Below are 14,460 nucleotides of genomic sequence, written 5' to 3'. Positions count from 1 at the left end.
TGCTTTAAAATAATAGCCACAACTTTCCTGTAGTTCACATGATTGTGTTCAGTCACACGTAAGGACACATAAACAGGTTCCTGTGACCATAGAGACCTCCATACTCTCATTATTCCTGTACACATAGTGAAAAGTCAGAGATGTCCTCAGAAAAAAAGGCTGTCAAAATAAAGCAGAAAATGTGCTCTATGCTTTTCCTTTCATATTTCCATTAAGTGGGTAGACAAGCAAGTACTGGCAGTTTGCAAGTATTTGTGACTTCCCCTTCTGTTTCTAAATTTGCTGAGGGAAATTTGTCACTTTCCCCCTTTTAAGATTTTTACCTCCAGCTTTGGCAAGCTTCAAGTATAGAAATAGTGGGTTTTTTTCCCTTCATTCAAGGAAGTTCTAGATATATATGGGCTTTCATGCTTCTCCTTAGGTAGTGGACAGTTACTACTCATGAAAGAGGCTGGAAACATTATTTCTGTGGTATTGAATATGGCATATTTATCAGCAAAGTTACCTGCACACTCTTCTTCCTGATGTCCAACCTGACCCTCCCCTGGCACAGCTGAAGGCTGTTTGCTCTCATCCTGTCCCCGTTCCCTGGGAGCAGAGCCTGACCCCCCCAGCTGTCAGGGAGTTGTGCAGAGCCAGAAGGTTCCCCCTGAGCCTCCTTTTCTCCAGGCTGAGCCCCTTTCCAGCTCCCTCAGCCCCTCCCTTGTGCTGCCTCACCCTAAAGAATTCTGAGGACAAATACACGACTGAGAAGGGCTCATGTGTCCTCCCAGATCCACTGTCAAGGCTCAGTGTCTCCTACCTACACCGCTCACTAATTCTGAATAAAGAATAGAAAAACCTGGGGAGGTAGAATTCCTCCTTTGGTGCTTCCTTAGCAAATAAAGACTGCTTGTTGTTCACAAGACAAATACAACCCTGAGGTTCCCTAATTTCTGGCCAGTTTTCTATTTCTTGATGCAAAGTTGAGTTTACTCCAATTTTAAATGCTGCCAAGCCTGGAATGGGCTGCCCAGAGGTATGGTGGAGTCCCCATCCCTGGAGGTGTTCAGGAAATGACTGGATGTCATTTCTTGACAAACACAAACAACACAAACACAGACAAGCACAAACTCTGTGCTCTGGTTTAGTGCGCAAGGTCAGAGGTTGGCCTTGATATCTTGGAGGTCTTTTCCAGCCTTAATGATTCCATGATCCTGTGGTTCTGTGGAGGGAAATTCTTTAAAGAAGTCACGTATCAAAATGCTGAACAAAACCAACAACCAAATTACCAACCAAAAAGCCCATCACTAACCCAAAACTCAAAAACAGAGGAAAGTCTCAGTCAGGAAAGTCTCCCTGTAGGGTCACTGGAAGTTTGATACTATACTTGTCTATGATCAGAGCAAACATTACGTGATAATAAATATATTAGACACAAGGTTATCCATAATTGACTTGGCTGATTTCTTCATATACATATTTTCTCTGAAATTTTCTCCAAAATTTCATCAGATACACATTTAATTCTGAAAGTCTTTCAAGTGCACAAAGGAAGCAGAATAAGACTAAATCCCAGATGAAAATCTGCCTTCCTCACCCTAAGGTGAAGAACACTTTGGTAGTGAACCACAGTAGAACTCGCAGTAGGGACATCATTGCTTTATCACAGTGCAGCCCACATGAAATTGGGAAGAGAGGAGATGGCTACAAATAGGTTGCACATTAGAGAACTGTTAAAACAAGCTGTTAATATTCTGGAAAAGCAGTAGGGAATCTGCCTGCAAGCTACTTATCCATAAAAAGAGATACGATTTTCAGTGAATCTACTTGAAGTGATTTCTGTTCAATATTCTCTCCCAGGAGAAGAATTCTCCCCCGCCTCAACTCCACTCCCCAAACCTTAATTTTCTGAAACATACAGGAAGATTAGTGCATAAAGGAGAGACCATCTGTTTCCTTTCATCGCTATTCTAAAGATGGTTTCCTCTGTGCAGAAGATTGCAGCCCTTAAGATCTTGAGACTGTAAGCGTTTGTTATTTAAATGCAAGCAAGGCAGGAATCTAACAGGTCATTATTTCCTTTTAAAATGAGGGAGGGAAGTTGCATCATCAATCATTATCTCACATTATTTCAATCTTATCTCTTTTCTGGCTTTAACAGGCACATGGCCAGCAGTGTTCAGTTTCAACCAGAATTTTGTTTTGTTTTCCTCCTGGATAACCGGGGTGACTTCAGGTAATGAGGCATGTTTTTAACAGACACACATGGAAACCACTGGGAAAATGCTGTTGGAAGCAAATGTGTGTCTGGCATAAACTATTAACACTATTTTATATGGCTGTAGATGATGAGCTCTTCCCTTTTCATGGGATTGGCACTGCTAGAATAGATAATTAACACAAACTCGGGAGCAATTCTGCTTCTTGAGACTTGATGTTCCCAACTCTCACACTACAGTAACTTCACCATCATAAGCCCCACTGAGTATAAGCCGCACTTCCGGGTGCCAGCAACTTTTCATTCTTTGTCCATACATAAGCCGCACCTGATTATAAGCCGCACATTACAATACAGGGTGTGATAAAAGGTATCTGTTCTATCACCATCTGTTGAGGGTGGGGGCAGTGATCCTTATCTCAACGGCAGATATTCTGCTAATGGGCCATCCATTGAAACCAGGCAGGGCATTGTTCTTTATCTTTTCACAACCCGTCCATGTTATATCCATGCAGATTTTCCTTTCAGTGTCATTCCTGGACTCTCACAGAGCAGAGGACAATGTCCCTCACCCTCTTCATTTTGTCTTTTTTGCATCCTTACCCCATTGGGGTCTGCATTCCCTCCTTCCACTTGCAGATTAGTAATATTTTGACTGTTTATCTCCCAGAATTACTCAGTACCTTCCTTCTCCAGCCCATGGCTGTCCTCATGGTAGGAATTTCACCCTCACAGAGGGAACCAAATAAAAAAGCAGGCATGTTGCCTTTGCCAAGAGCCACTTCTGCAGAGACCATTTGGAGGGCCCTGCTGTCCCACAGAACTTAAATTGGGACCTTTCAGCAGCTCGTGATTTTACTTGAAAGAGAAGAAAAACAAAACAAAGCCCAGAGCTGTTGAGAGAAGTTTCCCAAGTGAAACTCAAGTCTCAGAAGGCAAGGAAAGGAGGTTCTTTTTTAAAACATAAACTGCTATAAACTATAGCACTATAAACTGTTGCCCTGGAATTGGGATAAATTTAGTATGGATTCATCACTGAGAAGTAACTTCTCCTGGTATGTGAGCTATCTGTGAGCTTCTGAAGCTATCTTCACTGGACTCTGCAGAGGGGTAAACAGGCTGGCAAATCTCACTGTATGCATACTCTTGCATGGGAAAATCCAATTTAATCCCTGGAATTTCAGCTTTCCCTGTTCTGTTCTTAGCCAGGCAGCTGCTTTTAGGAAAATCTGTTATCTGCAAGAAAGACAAGGAGCAAACAGTATGGACTGCATGTAAATAGAAGCAAAATTTCTACTGCACACATCATTTGCTTCGAGCTTAAAAGTGTTTCGATGGCAAAGGACAGTGGACAAGACAGAAAGGAATCAGAAACTAGAGGGCTAATTAGAGATCTAATAATAAGATTTTTTTTTTTTTTTTTTTTTTTTTTTTGTCGCATATTCTTCTAGAAGTTATTTCATGGTGTTAGAGTTTGAAGACCCCATACAGGACAAAACACATCTCCCTTGGGAGATCAACTCAGTGTGCCAAGAACTTTATGCAAACTGCATTTGCAATACTTGTTTTCCATCTTTCAGTGCTCTGCTGGCTGTCAAAGCAATGCACATTTCACGGAGCATGAACAGAATCACTGGAGAGAAAGGGGAAAGAGCCACTGAGGTCACTGATCCTGAAGCTGATGTGAGGGCAGATTTTGGGGTTGTCAGGTCAAGTTTTCTTCATGTGGTGAGCAGTTCAATCTCTTTGGCCTGGAATCCTCTCCTACTCACCTGATGTGAACTGGTGAGAGCACTTCAGCTTCTCTAAGTACGACAAATGAAGAAAAAAGTCCTTACTTTTGCACTTTGATTAAGTTCAAGTTTGTGGTCTTCCCCACTCATCTTGCATTTGTATATTATCAGATAAGTGTTAGAGTGGAGAACAGTCTAAGTTTAAATCCTATGTTGGGGTAAAAAAATTTTTAAATAATTGGGCCACCTTAAGCACCAGACATTAGTAAGGAGCCATGATCATTCAATCTAAGTTTCACAGCCAGAGATGGAAAGATTAATTTCCTAAACTTCTGAGCAAATAAGAACACACAGAGATACTTCATGGGATACAATAATCTGGCAAAGTACTCGATCAGTACAAAAACAAAACAAAAAAAAAAACCAAAACAAAACAACTTTTTATTATATTTTAAGAAGAAAAGATGGGAGAGCTTGTGTAAAAAAAGTGTTCATTATCAGAGCTCTGCCCTGGTGCCAGACTGTTTTAGCCTTAAACTACCTAAGGGAATGAGATGCAATCATAGTATTTTATCTTAATTTATGTATAGCAAAGGCATTTCTGTGCCTCATTTTGTGACCAAGATAACTCTTCTGACTTGTTGCAGCTCCAAATAACACGAGGTCCAAACTAGATCACTGCTACTGAAATTGTATTATTTCCCTGAGTTTTGTTCTGTGGGATCTGAGATATCAAAACAAATTTAAAGTACTGATAGAAACCTTAACCTCCATTAAGCTTTTCTGGCAACAGAGAAAGAAACACAGGGCCTGTAGCATCAGGTTGAAGCACAGCAGAGCTGTTACCTCAGTAGGACTGGTATTTTTTTAATCCTATTCATTAGTCTTAACTCTCTCACAAGTATCAGCTGCTCCATACTTTGCTTCCTTGTATGATTGAATTGACAAACACACTTGGAGATACAGGCTCTAATTTTGGGTATATCTGGAAAGGAGTGATGTCATTCCCAGAATGGGGGACAGAAATATAAAACTACTCCCCTCACAGATTATTCTACGTATTTCCACATCACTCTCCAGCACAGGGCTGTATTTAGTGCAGGACCTGTTTTTCCACAGCTTCCAATGGATTGCTGGAGGTGTTTTGGGAGTACAAGGACAGAGAGAAGCTCACAAACAAACTGATGGGGATCCTGGGTGGGAGCCACAGAAAGCTGACCAGACACATCAGACCAGATCATCCTCCACACTAGGATAGATCCACACTTTGTTTGCTCTCAGCTTCTGTCTTGATCACCAATGTGGTTTTCTCAGCCTTTAACTCCCTGGAAAATGGGAAATGTCCAATGGATTTGGAGTAAAGATGGAGCTAGTGGAAAAAAATTAGAACAATGTTCTGCTGGATAACATGGTTTAGGTGACTGGAAACATCTCATCCAGAGCTGTAAAGCTTTGTTGCACTTTCTTATATTACTACACTCACTACAAATAATATAATTCAGGGGTAACCATAACTTCCTATATATTCTATTCATGGCACTCTGTGTCATTTCAGCTAGGACAAAAATTGCTAACTTATGAAACATTACAGTTTGAGCTTTTGAAATTCTCAATTATTTTCATTAAGTACTTTGACTTCTAAGATTTGGACAAAATGTAAAGGGGAAAAATAGAAAAAAAAAAAGAGAAATAGAAAAAAAAAATTAATTCTTCCTTCTCAATTCTTTTAAAGTGTTCCAACTCTTATGGATCAACCTGCATCAGGAGAATGCCAAAAGACTTTCTGAAAACAGTTTCAGTCTCATACACTGTGGTGTGCCTCACACACCACAAATCTATGTTGTAACAGAGCTGAGGTCTTTACAATATTTCTAGACTCTTTTAAAAAGTGGTTACATTGCTAATGTGGCCCTTGAGTGAAGCTGATTTATTGACATTTCTTTCAGAAATGTCACAAGAACTGGTCTCAGTGCCATGGCTACCTGAGTCAGAAGATAGATGGAAATTTTCTGTACATCCTGCAGCTTTTTCACTTGAGATATTACCATCAGAATCCCTTTTAGAGATATTACCATCACTTTAATCAGGCCTTTTACTGAAAGGAAAAGGTTTATGAAATCAATTCACCCATGAAAGAAAGATAACACTGTGCTGGCATTAGCCTGTTAAAATTCACTGGGATCAGTGGCCATGGAATCAATTGGCCATGGAATCCTAGCTGGTGCAAATTTTCCCTCTTTCCCCTTCTCTTGCCTGCTGTTGTTCTGTTCCAGCACAAAGCAGACAGGATAGCAGTGAAGAAGCAGCAGTGGGGGGCAATTTTCTCTTCACCCCATCCTCACATCTTGGAAGGTTCAAGTTGGTCACCAAGGAGTGTTTTAACTGGCTGGACATGAGTACTCTCTTTGGGAGGTTCATTATGCTGAATTTTTGGAGCTTCAGGGTTTGCTATTTTTCCAAAGTCATTCCTTTTACTTTCTTCCCTGCTGTACAACCTTTTTTCCCCAAGTTCATACTTTCCTTATAAGGCTGTTCAGCCTATTCCTTTAGGAGTTTGGTACATTTATTTGCCAGGATGCATCTTTGGGGCTCACTTGTACCCACAGAAACGGGGGTTGTGTAGCCTGGAAACAACTTCCATTTAATCAAAGCACTTTCCTCCAAAGGGACTCCCTGTGTCCAAAGGGAGAACAAAATAATATTCCTACCTCATTTTCAATTATTCACCTGCTCATCAGCAATCCCATCTTCTTGGCCTTGAGCCATGGCAGAAGAATTTATTTTTATTCTATGTCCCATCCATTCTTTTACATGTGTTTCTGCTTTTCCTTGGATTATATCTCTCCAGAGGATGACTTTCCCTCGTGCCTATCCTCAAACTATGGGTACCATAAAAAAAATATATAAAAAATTTACCACACAGCCACATGCAAAGATGCTTCTAGGCCTGAGTTTCATTTTTTTTTGGAGGGTGGGTCAGGAGATATTTAGCTAGAATTTATTCTTAGAACCTTTATCATTAACAAAGTAAGTTGCGAGGAGAATTTTTTATTCTGATTCATACCAGTGCAAACACAGAGAATGGCAAAGCTCACCATGGAATTCTTAAGTGTTCATCTCAGGGGAAAGGAAGTTTTACCAGCAATTCATATGGACAGAGCCAGGCAAGTCAGAGTTTTAGCTGTCACATTTACTCAGCAGCACTAGTCTGGCCAGTTTTAAAAACTACCATTAACTGTTGCCTGTCCCTTTCTTTTTCCCATCAGCTCTTGCTCATATTCCTCACAGAAAACCTGTTATATGATCAAAGGTAAGTGATAAAAGCTGCCTTTCTGCACTGCATTCTGGTGTATCAAAGCACTTTAAATAGACTTAATAAAAAAAAAATATATATATATAATATATACTAGAGTTTTTCTTCCAGAATCTTAAATCTTGCCTAGCAAAACTCCAATTTAAGTGAAGTTGGGACAGCTATGAACTCTTGGACTCATTCTCTTCATAGTTATTTGTACTTTGGAGGTTTTCAGTACGGGCTTTATTTGTGGCAATTTCCAAATGAGGCTGAGCAGGGAGTGCCAGCTTGGCAAAACAGGGTGGAAAAAGCTACTGAGAAAAACATGTCCCTCACTTTTAAAGATCTTTAGTCTTCCCTCTATGTGTGCCTAACAAATACATGCTGGGAGCAGCTTTTTTGTCACACTAATGAGGCACAAAAATAATGGAAAAATCAAGGAAAGCCAAAGCAACCCAGAAATTCCTCTGGGTGTGGTGCTGAGCTTGGGAATTCTCCACCTGCAAAGCCAGGCAGTGCCAGTGGGGCCCAGGGATGCATGATAGAGGATGGAAAATGGCACTGGGAAGGCTCTGGAAGGATTTTTGTTCTCTAGTGCATCATTATCACAGTGTAAGAGCAAAGGTAGCAATTTCTGTAAGCAGATAGGAAAGGGCTTGCTCTTACACCCCATGTGCCTGTCAGCCTGAGCTGTGCAGGCTCAGTGAGAGAAAGACTTGAAAGAAACTTGCCCAGAGATGTTTCTGTGGCTGCCCCATCCCTGGAAATGTCCAAGGCCAGGTTAGACGAGGCTCTGAGCAGCCCAGTGGAGTGTCCCCCATGTCAGGGAGCTGGAACTGGATGGGCTTTAAGGATCCTTCCAACCAAAGCCATTCCATGATCCTGTGAAGCTCATGGAATACCAGGGCACAGAATTCTTGCAATCAGGTGGTTTTGTGTGAATCCTGCACTGACAGATGGGATTTTTTTCCCCCTCAGTCTTGTTTGTGACTCTCTGCTGAGGAGCTCACAAGCCAATCCAAATGACTGGATATCCTCCACAGAGGTTTGTAACCTCCACACAGCTGAGGGATGATAGCTGTGCTCCATTTGTAAAATAAATACAGTCCTTTGCCAGCACACAAAGTGCACTGAGGCTGCTGCCACCCCTTCAGTCCCCAAAGGCTGCTCCACTTGTTCCTCGCTCTCTGGCACTTCTCCTTCCTGGAGCATTGGAATCCCTGTTCAGATGGATGATTCCCTGTTCCTGGAGGATGGCCTGTGGCAGAGAAAGGAGCACTCTGCTGTGCTTCCTGAGCAAGAAGGGAATCAATCACTCACACCTCATTAGTCGCTGGTGCATACATCTGTTCCCAGCTTCCACACTGGCATCCACCCCACCCAAGGGCAGGAATGGGGCAGACCCCAGAGTGAGTAGAGGAAAATTAATCCTTGCCTTCTACACCGTCTTTTTCCCAAAGCTGCTTTGAGCTTTGCTCTTGAAGGACAGAAACTAAGGGCCCTTGGCTCAGCCAGCACTCAGCATGCTTCAATAACGTCACAGAATGGTTTGGGTTGGAAAGGACCTTACTGATCCCCTCATTCCAGCCCCTGGCCTGAGCAGGGACACCTTCCAGCAGACCCGGTTGCTCAAACACTTATTCCTTCCTTCCCCTGGTTGACAGGGAGGGGAGTAAGGGGACACTCTCCCTAGATGACCCCTCAGCAGCAGCACTGATCCTGTCACTGCCAAAGAGACCAGATTTTGGCCACTGCAAAAAGCTCCCATGCAGCCAAAATTCCCCCAACACATTAACTTAGCCTGGCTCCAAACACCAGGTTCAACTCTGGCCTGAAAGGCACTTTTAAACCCAGAAGTGCACAAGCACAGAGCTCCTCTGCCCAGACTGTGTTTAGGCAGGTTCAGAGCCTGGGTGAAAGACTTTACTCCACCTGAAATTGAAGCAGGATGCTCTCTGCAGCACTGGACCTGTTAATCTGCGTTGCTAGGAAGATCACCCTGACCCTGCCTAGGACCAATTCAGTATTTTCTTCCTTTGCCTTCTGCAAATTACATAAGTGGGAGCCCCTTGGAGGCAGAAAAGAGGGGCTGTGGTGGCAGCTGCTGCTCCCTGGGAGGGGAGGAAAAGGGAGCAGTGAGTGGAAAGGCACTGTCACAACCGGAGTGGCTTTGCTGCAGAGTGCTCTCCAGCTGGGGCTGCGTGGGAGGGAGCAGAGATTCTGCCAGCAAGCAGAAAGGTGGAGGATTTGTTGTGATGTGGTTGTTTATTTTAAACATGAGCTAATTTAATTGCTCCCATGGCCTTTTCCTCACGTAGAGCTCTGGAAGGTGAGAGTTCACAGCTCTTGAGACAGGCTGGGCAGACAGGGCTTGTATCAACAGCCTCAAGCATTTAAACCAACAGCAAAGAATCCAACCAAAAGTATCCCCTCTCTATCACCAACAAAACATTTTTGGTCATTATCAGATTTCTCATCTTACAGCTCTTGTGTCCTATCCTTGTGTCCCACAGAGCCAAGTGTGTGTGTGTCCATGCATGAGAGACAGCAAAATGACAGTTGAGATCCTTTGAGAATTGTCAAAATCGAACATGATTTCAAAACGATATTTTAGAGGGGAAAGAATAATAAAAATCCCCCAAAGAAATTCAGCTCTTTGTTCTTCTTTCCCACCCTCAGTTTGTCTGCACTCTGAGCAGGGTGAGAGCGGCTCTCTCAGAGCACATAATTAATATTTTCTGCCTGCATCTGCTGTACCCAGGCAAAAACTGCTCCCAGCCCTGCCCCAGCCTCACATCCCCCAGTGCAGTTAATGTGCTGAGAGGCGCTGGTTTGCCCTACTAATCTTGTTTACACACGTTCCCGCTGCATTTTATTTTCTGCGTGCCTGTGCTGTAATCTCATTTACCAGCCTGAATGGTAAAAACAAAACAGAACGAGCTCCCAAGAACAAAAAAGAAAAGGCAGGAGGCTCGCAGAGGAATGCCCCTGCTCATCTCACGTAGGCAGGAATGTGCTTTTCCACCGCTGCCACGTGAGGAATGGCACCTCAGTGCCCAGAGCTCCCCGGGTGCTGCCTGAACTCCCGAGTGGGCAGCGCAGAGTGCAGGGATTTGCGGGCAGTTCATTCAGATAATTGTATTTTCCTGCTGCCCATGGTACGGAGCGTGGAGCTCCGGGGGCAGAGGATTCCACGTGCGCTCGCCCGCCGTATGTAGTGCACCGTATGCCTGCAGCTGCCCTCCTCCAGTCCCATCTGTTGGAGATTGATGTTGGTTTTGCTCATCCTGCCTCCTGAAAAGCCAGCAATAATAATGAATGAACTCGGCGTTCAGCAGAGTGTTGGCAGCCGGACCGGGCTGATGGCAGGCACGTGCGCTGCAAGGTTCCTCTGCTGCACACACGCTCCAGGGATGTGGGAATGGATCCTGGGATTGAGAATCCTGCCCTGGACAGGTCTTTGCACCTTCACCTCGGTGGATTTCAGTCTATCACTCTTCTTAGCATTAGGAGGCTTCTGTTGTGTTTCCTGACTGCCTTGGACCTTTTTTCCTGTAACTACAGGCACAAAGTTCAAGCACTGAGCTAGGAGCTGGTTAAGGACAATCGACTTCTAAGCAAAATCCCCTTTTCAGGTTGAAGATATTATCATCTAAATTTAATCTTTTATTACAAATTAGAAGCTGATAAATAGAATTAAAACGATTTGCTTAGCCCAGTCTGAAACTCAAGCTTATTAAACCACGAGCTTGCTTCCCATGCTCTAATAATGACAAGGAGAAGCTGGAAAGAAATTAATGAACATGCTTTTGGCAAAACAGCAGCAGCAGCTCACCTAAATGAAGACAATGTCCTATTAATAGAAGCTGTAATTATAAGCCAGCCCCAGCTGTTTGTTTACAGGAACATACCTTGTTTCTGACTGGAGATGTCTAGATGTGTGTACTATGCCTCCAAGATGTGAGGGGAGTCAGGAGCTGTCATTTTGGGGTAGGTGAGCAAATGGACCAAATGCACTCCACTCAGTTCAGCGATGGAGGTGTAGGTAAGTCAGACAAGTCACCTGTCCCCATCACCTCTGTCACCACTCACAATCCTCAGGCTTCTCCCTGGAGGGCCTATTGCCTGTTCCCTGTGGTAAACAGCCCATAGCTTGAGCCGGTTCAGCTTTCATTCTATTTAAATGGAATATTTTGCAATTTGTATGATTTAAAATTCTGAACAGTGGCTTGGCATACAGCATTAAACAGACAAGGACAAGAAATGTCCTTCTCTCTCTGCTTTGTAAACAGCTGTATTTGATGGAGTCTTACTTCCAGCAAGGACATGTTCCCAACACACTGAAAGTGATAGAAGTGACTTCACTAAACCTTTGAGACCCAAAGGAATTTTACAGCAGTAAGAAGCCAGCACTGTACAATGGCCTCGAGTTCCTCCCGCCAGTGAATGTCTTTTCCAAAGAAAGCCAAAAAAAGTTGAATCTCCCCAAAGCAGGAGAGACATTGAATGGTTTCATGTCCTTGCTCTGAGGGACTTTAATGTCCATGAATGCTCAGAGCACTCAGAATTTTGATAAGTTCACTCTAAGATCAAAGCCTGTTCCCAGAGACTCAGAAATCGCCTCATTAAAGCCTCAGTCCTGCATCCATTTGTGCAACTGTTCATGTCAGTCAGGACTATGCCTCAGCACAGAACTGAGCACCTCACTGGATCCATCCTGAAAAAGAAAATCAAGGGAGTTTGAAGGAATGGGAAGATTAATGTGACAAGGGTGAAGTTCTCCAGTTAAAGGTCTAAGGCTTGCATCAGCCCACAGATCTCCCAGGTCATGGCACTCTTTTCCTTAGTAGAGAAGTGGTTTTTTTTTTTAAAAAAAAAACAAACTACAACCAAATTCCTTTAAAACAATTTGTGATTCACAGAAACAAGTTTCATTTAAATGCAGGTAAGCTCTGAGGTGTTCAATGAGCAAAAACCAGAGGAGCTCCACTAATGTCAAGGAAATGCCAGCTGAGAATCCGCCTAAAGGACTCTCACGAGGCAGGGCCAGGTCCTACAGCATCCACTTCCAGGAGCTGCACAGGGAAATACTGTCCTCACACAAACTTCTGGTGAAATGGCTGACACTCTACTGATTCATGCAATATCAGTTCTAAATTTAGCCATGGATGAGAACTGAAATAAAGAACATAAATCTTTATGGAGCAGAAAAATTTACCTTTCAAGTCTAAACAGACTTATGAAAAATTATTCCTGAGCTGAGCTTACCACTCACTGGCAATTTTTTCACCATCTCAAATCCCACATCTGAAGAATTTCAGGCTGTGACAGACAGATATAGATATAGATACAGATATAAATATAGGTTAACACATCTAAAATTATCAGTCATTATTATTCAGAAACTGTTATCAGTGTCACGCACACGTGATATGGTTCTGAAGAACAGGGACGTTATTTTATTGAGTTATAGATGGGGAAAAGGCATAAAGAATACAGGTAATGCACATATTTGAAATAGCAATATAAACATAAACAGAAAAATGTTCAAGTCAAAGTCACATGGAAAATCAGACTAATCTTCAGATGCATTCTAGACTTGTATGTACAGCATTTTTATGCTAAAAGTAGAAATACAAACTCCAGAGATGCAGCACATCTCAAGAATACAAAATAAATAAACAAAGATGAGTGCCAACAAAAGAAAGAATCTTCTTCCAGAAAGATGAGAAAGTTCGATATGTAAGAACCACGGGAGAAGATGCCCAATCTATGACAAGAACTGAATTTATTTCCAAACAAAAGCTCAAATAACAAAGACTTGTGCCTGGGAGTGAGCCCCAAAGCATTTAAACTTTGCTCACTCCTGTTGTGAAGCTGAACAATTCCTCTATGAGAGAAACCTCAGAGCAAACCAGTGTTTCAGCAATCCCAGTGAGGAAATCCGCTTCTGGGGATGATGGGGACATCACAGTTATTTATCCAGAAGGAAGTTTTTCAGCAGCTTCCAACCCAAGATGACCTGAGAACAAGGAATAGGCTGGTTTGGTTTCAGAATCTGCAGCAGGGTCTTCCTGATGGTCAGTGTCTGCAGAAGGAAGGCAATCAGGAGAGTGTCATGCAAAAAGCTGCAGCAATTAAGGAGGAAAAATCATTAGGCTCCACACTGGACACAAAATTATGGCTTAGAACAAAGTGCAAGGTGTCCTTTCCCATGGCAGGGGGTTGGAACTAGAGGATCTTTAAGGTCCCTTCCAACCCAGGCCATTCTATGATTCTCTGATTCTCTGAAAGATTCACCATAATTTCACTTTCCTTTGCAGAGTGTTACAATTAATTGAGTGACACTGAGCACCACCAGCGGTTTTCTTGCTGGAAGCTTCTCCCTCATCAATTTGTTTGCATAACCAAATATCCTAGAGAAAAAAAAGCAGCCCTGTTTCCACTCCCACAATCCTTGCAAATTAGATTTTTATGGTAGATTTTTCCTCTCCAGAAAAATAGGTCAGCTCCCCCTGCAGTAATGCACACAATCTGAGGCCCCGTTTCTGCCTGGAATGAGCGCACATGGAATGCAAGTGCCCCTTGGAGCTGGGCATCTGCACATGCCACCCTCCACTCCAACTGGTCAAGTGACTATTTGCAGATTTCCCCTGACTTCAGAGCTGAAGTGAGGCCTAAATACTTAAGCCTTTTTCTACTTCCAATCTCCCTCTCTGAAAATATGGACCATAAATATCCTCTCCCAGGAGATTAGTCCTGGAACCTTATTGGGCTTAAAGTTACGTTCAAACAATGTCCTAATAAAAACAAATAGTAAATAAAGTGCGTTCCAAGGACATCAAATCATGATTACAATGACTTCCATTTTTGTAGAACTTCCAAAATAAGTCTTTCTTTCCTTACGCATTGGAAAATAAAAAAGACTTGGTATACGGGAATAAGTTAAATAGATGGAAATATAAAAGTAAAAAATAACAGGAGGTTGCTTAAGAAGAGTATTTTAAACCAGAAAAGTTATTCCCAAGTAGCTTCCCAGGCAGCTTCTGTAAGACAAAATAGAAAAGAAAAAAAGCAGGGGAAAAAAAAGGAATTTTTCAGCTTAGTGGGATCAAAGAATTTGGTTTCAACAGGGTCTGAAAGGGAGCAAGGAGTACTCTGACCATAACTGCACACCCGAACCCCATGATTTTACACACACCCCCCTTAAATCCATCCCAGTTGAACGGTGC

Source organism: Catharus ustulatus, chromosome 4 (genome assembly GCF_009819885.2).
Source record: "Catharus ustulatus isolate bCatUst1 chromosome 4, bCatUst1.pri.v2, whole genome shotgun sequence".
Taxonomy (NCBI): domain Eukaryota; kingdom Metazoa; phylum Chordata; class Aves; order Passeriformes; family Turdidae; genus Catharus; species Catharus ustulatus.
Note: the sequence above shows the minus strand (reverse complement) of the source record.